Source organism: Hippopotamus amphibius, chromosome X (assembly GCF_030028045.1).
Source record: "Hippopotamus amphibius kiboko isolate mHipAmp2 chromosome X, mHipAmp2.hap2, whole genome shotgun sequence".
In the NCBI taxonomy this organism is placed as follows: Eukaryota; Metazoa; Chordata; class Mammalia; order Artiodactyla; family Hippopotamidae; genus Hippopotamus; species Hippopotamus amphibius.
The window spans coordinates 92,262,296-92,270,319 of NC_080203.1; positions in this window are offsets into that span (position 1 = coordinate 92,262,296).

Genomic DNA, 8,024 nt, shown 5'->3' on the forward strand with positions numbered 1-8,024 from the left:
ATTATTGTACAGTATTCCTCTCCTCTTGTAATTGGAGAAACTGAATCAGCCTATCATCACAAGTAAGTGGATTTTTTTTAAGAACTTTTATTGAGATACAGTTAACAGACAATAAACAGCATATATTTAGAGTGTACAATTTGGTATCCCAATCTCCCAATTCATTCCCCCCCAACCCTCCCCGCTTTCCCCACTTGGTGTCCATGTGTTTGTTCTCTACACCTGTGTCTCTATTTCTGCCTTGCATTTCCTCTTTCATAGTTGTTAGCATTTGCCTTATGGATTGAGGTGCTCCTATATTGGGTTCGTATATATTTATAATTATCTCCTCTTCTTGGATTGATCCCTTGATCTTTATGTAATGTCCTTTCTTGTCTTATAACATTTTTTATTTTAAAGTCTATTTTATCTGATATAAGTATTGCTACTCCAGCTTTCTTTTGATTTTCATTTGCATGGAATATTTTTTTCCGTCCCCTCACTTCAGTCTGTATGTGTGCCTAGGTCTGAAGTGGGTCTCTTCGAGACAGCATATATATGGGTCTTGTTTTTGTATCCATTCAGCCAGTCCGTGTCTTCTGGTTGGTGCATTTAGTCCATTTACATTCAAGGTAATTATCGATATGTATGTTCCTAGTACCATTTTCTTAATTGTTTTGTTTTTGTTTTTGTAGGTCCTTTTCTTCTCTTATGTTTCCCGCTTAGAGAAGTTCCTTTAGCATTTGTCGTAAGGCTGGTTTGGTGGTGCTGAATTCTCTTAGCTGTTGCTTGTCTGTAAAGCTTTTGATTTCTCCGTCGAATCTGAATGAGATCCTTGCTGGCTAGAGTATTCTTGGTTGTAGGTTCTTCCCTGTCATCACTTGAAATATATCATGCCACTCCCTTCTGACTTGCAGAGTTTCTGCTGAGAAATCAGCTGTTAACCTGATGGGAGTTCCCTTGTATGTTATTTGTCGTTTTTCCCTTGTTGCTTTTAATAACTTTTCTCTGCCTTTAATTTTTGTCAGCTTGACTACTATATGTCTTGGCGTGTTTCTTCTTGGATTTATCCTGCCTGGGATTCTCTGCGCTTCCTGCACTTGGGTAGCTATTTCCTTTCCCATGTTAGGGAAGTTTTCAACAATAATCTCTTCCAATATTTTCTCAGGTCCTTTCTCCCTCTCGTCTCCTTCTGGGACCCCTATAATGCGAATGTTGGTGCGTTTAACATTGTCCCAGGGGTATCTTAGGCTGTCTTCAGTTCTTTTCATTCTTTTTTTCTTTATTCTTTTCCACATCAGTGATTATCACCATTCTGTCTTCCAGGTCACTTATTCGCCCTTCTGCCTCTGTTCATCTGCTATTGGTTCCTTCTAGTGTATTTTTCATTTCAGTTATTGTGTTGCATATCTCTGTTTGTTTGTTCTTTAATTCTTCTAGGTCTTTGGTAAACTTTTCGATCTTTGCATCCAGTCTTTTTTCAAAGTCCTGGATCATCTTCACTATCATTATTCTGAATTCTTTTTCTGGAAGGGTGCCTATCTCCTCTTCATTTAGTTGTTTTTCTGGTGTTTTATCCTGTCCCTTCATCTGGTACAAAGTCCTCTGCTTTTTCATTTTCTCTGTCTTTCTGTGGCTGTGGTTTTCAGTTCCACAAGATGAAATACTGCTGATACTGCTTGATACTGCTGTATGCCCTCTTGTGGAGGAAGCTATCTAGGAGCCTCCTGCGTTCTTCCTCATGGGAGGGACTGATGGTGGGTAGGGCTGGGTGGGTGGAGCTCAGTAAAGCTTTAATCTGCTTGTCGGCTAATGGGTAGGGCTGTGTTCACACCTTGTTGGTTGTTTGGCCTGAGGCCACCTAGCACTGGAGCCCACAGGCTCTTTGGTGGGGCTAATGGCGGACTCTGGAAGGGCTCATACCAATAAGCACTTCCCAAAACTCCTGCTGCCAGTGCCCCTGCCTCCTCGGTGAGCCACAGCTGCCCCACACCTCGGAAGGCAACCCTCCAACACCAGCAGGTAGGTCTGGTTCAGTTTCCTATCGGGTCACTGCTCCTTCCCCCTGGGTCCTTGCGAGCACATTTTTTTGTGTGCCCTCCAAGAGTGGAGTCTCTGTTTCCACCAGTCCTGTGGAGGCCCTGCAATCAAATCCCGCTGGCTTTCAGGGTCTGATTCTCTGGGGATTCCTCCTCCCATTGCTGGACTCCCAGGTTGGGAAGCCTAACGTGGGGCTCAGAACCCTCACTTTAGTGGGTGGACTTCTGCAGTATAACTGTTCTCCAGTTTGTGAGTCACCCACTCAGCATTTATGGGATTTGATTTTAACGTGATTGCGCCCCTCCTACTGTCTCATTGCGGCTTCTCCTTTGTCTCTGGATGTGGGGTGTCTTTTTTGGTGAGTTCCAGTGTCTTTCTCTCAATGAATGTTCAGCAGTTAGTTGTAATTCCGGTGCTCTTGCATGAGGGAGTGAGCGCACGTCCTCCTACTCCACCATCTTAATCCTCTGGATTTTTTTTAATATGACAGTGTTTCCAATACTATATTATGAATATGACTGAAATACTGAATGTCATAAAAAGTTTATAACGATTCGTTCTTTAGTGTATAGGTTAGGCTACCATAAAGCAATCATATTGCTGCCTCTTCATTATCAGTGCATGATAAATAAATATGAATTTCTTTTTCACTATGTTTTCATTTTTGATGTCTAGTGTTAGTAATACATATATCTACAGTGTTTTGTATCATATAAGCCAATATCAATATAGGTACTGACAGATGATTCTTCTTGTAAACAGACGACATAAATTTAAGCATCAACAAATACAGTGCTGTACTGAAAATGTATTTTCTCTTCCTTATGATTTTCTTAACATTATCTTTTCTCTAGCCTACTTTATTGTAAGAATACAGTATACAATACATATAACATACAAAATTGTGTTAATCGACTGCTTATTTTATTGGTAAGACTTTTGGTCAACCCTAGGCTATTAGTAGTTAGATTTTGGGGGAGTCCAAAGTTATACATGGATTTTCAACTGTGTGATGAGTTGGCGCCTCTGACCCCTGCATTGTTCAAGGGTCAACTGTGTATCTATTTTAATTATTCATTTCGGAACTGGGAAAATGGGTTCACAGTATAGGTCTGGGGGCCCACTGAACCCACTATGAGACAGACTTGTGCTAAAATTCCATTGATCATCTGACCTCCATAAGCCCCTATTCTGACTGCTGAGCCACAGTGGCATTTTGAGTCTCCTGGAAACAGTGTCAGTTCAGGGCCAGTGTCCAGTAGTTCCTGAAAGGTCTGATTATTTTACTTTTAACCCAGTTAAAGCCTGTAGGTCTCTTTGGGGAAGGCTGGGAAAAAGATTAACAATATAAATTTTTGGTAGTGTACCAGTGTCCTTCTTCAAGGAGTTCCAATCTCCCCTTCATTCAAGGGTTTCTAGGCCTGTAAACTGGGACTTGATTGAGGGACCACAACTCTCTGCTTTTTTTTTTGGGGGGGGGGTACACCAAGTTCAATCATCTGTTTTTATACACATATCCCCGTATTCCCTCCCTTCCTTGACTCCCCCCCTTGAGTCCCCCCCACCCTCCCCGCCCCAGTCCTCTAAGGCATCTTCCATCCTCGAGTTGGACTCCCTTTGTTATACAACAACTTCCCACTGACTATCTATTTTACAGTTGGTAGTATATATATGTCTGTGCTACAATTTGGAGGTTCCTTAAAAAACTACAAATAGAACTACCATATGATCCAGTAATCCCACTACTGGGCATATACCCAAAGAAAACCATAATCCCAAAAGAAACTTGTACCATAATGTTTATTGCAGCACTATTTACAATAGCCAGGACATGGAAGCAACCTAAATGCCCATCAACAAATGAATGGATAAAGAAGATGTGGCATATATATACAATGGAATATTACTCGGCTATAAAAAGGGATGAGATGGAGCTATATGTAATGAGGTGGACAGAACTACAGTCTGTCATACAGAGTGAAGTAAGTCAGAAAGAGAAAGACAAATATTGTATGCTAACTCACATATACGGAATCTAAAAATGGTACTGATGAACTCAGTGACAAGAACAAGGACGCAGATACAGAGAATGGACTGGAGAACTCTCTGTTTTTATGATTCAGATCAGACTTTGTTCACTTGACCTAGAACTTTTCTGCTTATACAGATCAGGTAAGAATTTGGGAGGCTTCCTATCTATTTCACTGGTAGGAACACAATGATCAACCAGCCAATGCCATAGGTCTGCATGAGTCAGACTATTCTGATTACTGGTTCTACTCTGTTTCCATTACAGCAACCACACTCACTTTGCCTTCGGTGGATGAGTGGCACCACTTGGCCCCTGACACTCATGGAACCAATTACTCCCATTGCATTTAAGTTTTCCAATTCAGTGACGACTGCAGTTCCTAACGTAAGGTATGGCCTAAAAAGAAAGTGCACTCACAGAGCTTTTCAAGGATGCTGGGGCTCTCCTCACAAACTTCCTTCTCACAGTATTGGTAAAAGGTATGGCTTCAGGACCCTCCTCAGTGTAGGTCAGTAGGTCATAAATGACTCTAACATTCCAATCTCCCTAAACATTTGAATCCCTTTCTCTACATTAAACCAAGGCAGGTCCAGCATTTCCAGTTCACTCACTGTGGGCCACCTTTTGGTCCATGTTTCAGCCAACAAACCAAACTATTAGAACCCTTTCTAACCCCCTAAAATGCAACATTAAAAGCAGAACCTCTGCTTATTGGACCCACATCAATAAATTTAGCCTAATACAACTTTATGTTCCTTTGACAATTATTGCATATTCCATGGATATTTTTAGTATCTATTCCTACATATGTTCCCCAGATTTCTGTCTGCATAAAACAGAGAACTCAATAGTTCTTTTGTAGTGTACCACACCTCCTCATGGGTCACACTTTGTACCAGCCCTTTAGGGGCCTGCTGGGACTTGAGTCTAGTTATAGGTCTAGAAGCAAAGAGCATTAGTGGGAGTGAGTCTTGAGGAGAATCAGCACAGTCTTGTATGGCAACTGCCTCCAGGGAGGCCATTATGATTAATCTCCTCAGATGAAAGTAGAGCAGCTACTTCTACTGGCAGAATTCTGTGCTCCATGTCCCCAGCTCCATCAAAGTCTTCTGACACATTCCAATTCCAACTTTCAGGATTCCATTCTTTCCAATAAATCCCCTCATTTTATTAGGAGACATCCCATGAGGCTGGGAGTTCAACTTGTGTTGTAATTGAATCATTCACAGGATGAGATTGTAGGTTTGGTTTTCAGCAATATCAGCCCTGTGGCTGCATGAAATAAGGTCTCTTTCAGGGCAGACACAGATTCAGGTCATTTATGTGGTACTTGTGCTGGGAACTTGAAACCTTAAGCCCATCCTTTTCTTTCACTACTTTGTCCAGCAACATTAGGAGCAACCAGTCAATATCAGTATACTCGTTAGTTGGATAAAAAAAAATAGTTTGAAAGTAACATATGCATGATCACCTAGTTCCTTGCTTCTTACAAGTGTTTTATTAGGAGTATCCAATGTTGATATTTTGCTCATCTCTTTTACCAGATAATGCCATGGATTATCAGTGCTTTCTTTACTCCTGCAAATAGAGTCATTAGAGTGTTTAAATCTAATTAGAGAGCCAGTTCCAAAACCCCAGAACTAATTCAGAAGACTCATGCTTAAGATTCTGTTCTCCTAGAACCACTCTTTACCAAAATCTGTACTAGTCAATGTTCTCCAGAGAAACAAAAACAGTAGGATGTATGTGTGTGTGTGTATACACACACACATATGTATATATGGTAGGAGATTTATTATAGGAATTGGCTGACAAGATTATAGAAACCGGTGAGTCCAAAACTGGCAGTGTGGGTCATGAAGTTTTGCCAGTTTTGCATTTCAGCAGTTGTTAAAGTTAATTCAGTACTTATGTTGTAGAAGTGCAAAAGCCAATCAGTGCCCCTTTATCTTTTTCTTGTATGAATTCATTTAGTAAATGTTGAATTTCCGATTGGGTCAGATTCTGGACCTTTGTTTAATTCTTTTTCTTCCTCCTATATCCATTTTTAATTTTCCTCTCTCTCTCTCTCGCTCTCGCTCTCTCTCTGCGTATACTTCAAGGAATTCTTCCTATACTATTTATTTATAACTTTCTTTTATCAGAGAGCCTTAAATGGTATTATCAGGGTTAGGGAATATTTGCTTTTTAAAGTTTAAGGACCCTGGGCTTAAGTTGGGTTTGAATTAAATCTTGGTATGTTACAGGAGTGTCATTGGTGTTTTTCCATATTATCTTCAGGATCAGGATTTTTTGGTGACACATAGGCAGTAGCAGAAGCAAAAGCATCTTGTAGAGTCCTAGTGAGGCATCTGCCTTTAGGGTTGTGGACCTCAACAATTCAATTATTCCAACAGCAACTGCTCTTCAAATAGTGACTGTTCTTCCTCCACACAGGTGACCACTTGACCAATCCATATATTGCATATATTGCTCATGGTATAGTCTTTACCCTAAGTGCTTTATAGAAGGGGGACCAATGCCTGATTGAGATACACATCCAATTGGTCACAGGGTAAATGTCATTTCCCTGAGCCTAGTGTCAGTGACAACTTATTCTGTATTTGAGACACACCTGGGTCTTATATGGGTCTGGACCAGGACTACTTTAAAGAGAGCATCAATTCCATAAATCCAGTCCCTGAATACCAATTGCTTATCAAAACTTTCAACTTAGATTGGTTAAATCTATAACAGAAACTTTGGTAGAACTTAACAAATGCAACACAAACAAGGACAACTCAAAAGGCAAGCCAGTCAGTAAGTAGCATCTAAAATTGCATACTTTTCATCAGACAGCAGAGCCAGTTAGCAAGTGAAGACAAAAGAAAAAAGACCCCCAGTGGTGGTGGTGATCTTCTAGACTATGCTGCTCATATGCCAATAGTTGTGCCTACTCTGAAGACACAGGATGAATCCCCCCCCAAAATTAGGTTCAGATGATGCCACATACACACCAAGAGAATATTCAAAGGTTTATTATTCACATAATGAAGATTTTGAAGGAGATGGGGGTGGGCTTCCCAGCCAGGTCTGAAAATGTCTTAAGAGAGCAAAAGAAGAAGGCTGGCTAGGAAGTTTTACTGTGGTTAGAGGCTGGAGCCAAGGTGAGCAGGGGCTTGCATAGTTTGAAATTCCCATCAGCACCAATGGAGGGTGCACTCAGGTTTCTTATCAACTTGCCCAAATGTGCATAAATGAACAAGAGGGCCAGCAATCAACTACATTAAAAAATGGAGTCAGACTCTATTACACCACCCAATCAGAAATCTCAATTAACTGTACTGATAGGGGCTTGTACCAAATCTGTTCTGTTTGACTTAGGCAACATTGGGCAAAAGTGACCACAACTATAACTCCTAGTAGGATGATTGGACCCATCTGGAGGAGAGACCTCAGCCAGCTGCAGTCAAGCCAGTGAAATATGTAAAATCATAGAAAAGAGTCCAGCAATAATAGCATAAGGATAAAAGGAATCATATCAGTGTCTAGAATGTTAATCTTGTTCTTTGTTTCAAGTGAAGGCTATTCTTTCTGGAATCAGTATGTGTTGGGAGGTTTCTGAGAGTTCTTAGATTAAAATTCTTTCTTGGTCAGAAGTTAAGTTGAGTGATGGCAGCAGTCTGTGTTAAACTAACCAGATACACTGTGAATAAGAACTGAGAGAGAGAGAGAGAGAGAGAGAGAGAGAGAGAGAGAGATTGATTAATGGTCTCCTCCCTGCCCTTGACCACCCAGGGTCAAAGATTTTCTCTCCTCACCAGCCAGGGTTGTTATTCTCTTTCCACAGCCACATGATTGGTATGTCTGGTTCCTGCAGCAATCACTTCACCATTTTTTTCAATCCTCCCAATGTCTTATCCAAACCATATCACTGATCTCTTACCTATGATGTTCCGAAATTTCTTTATATTTTTTGTATCATCTGAGATTA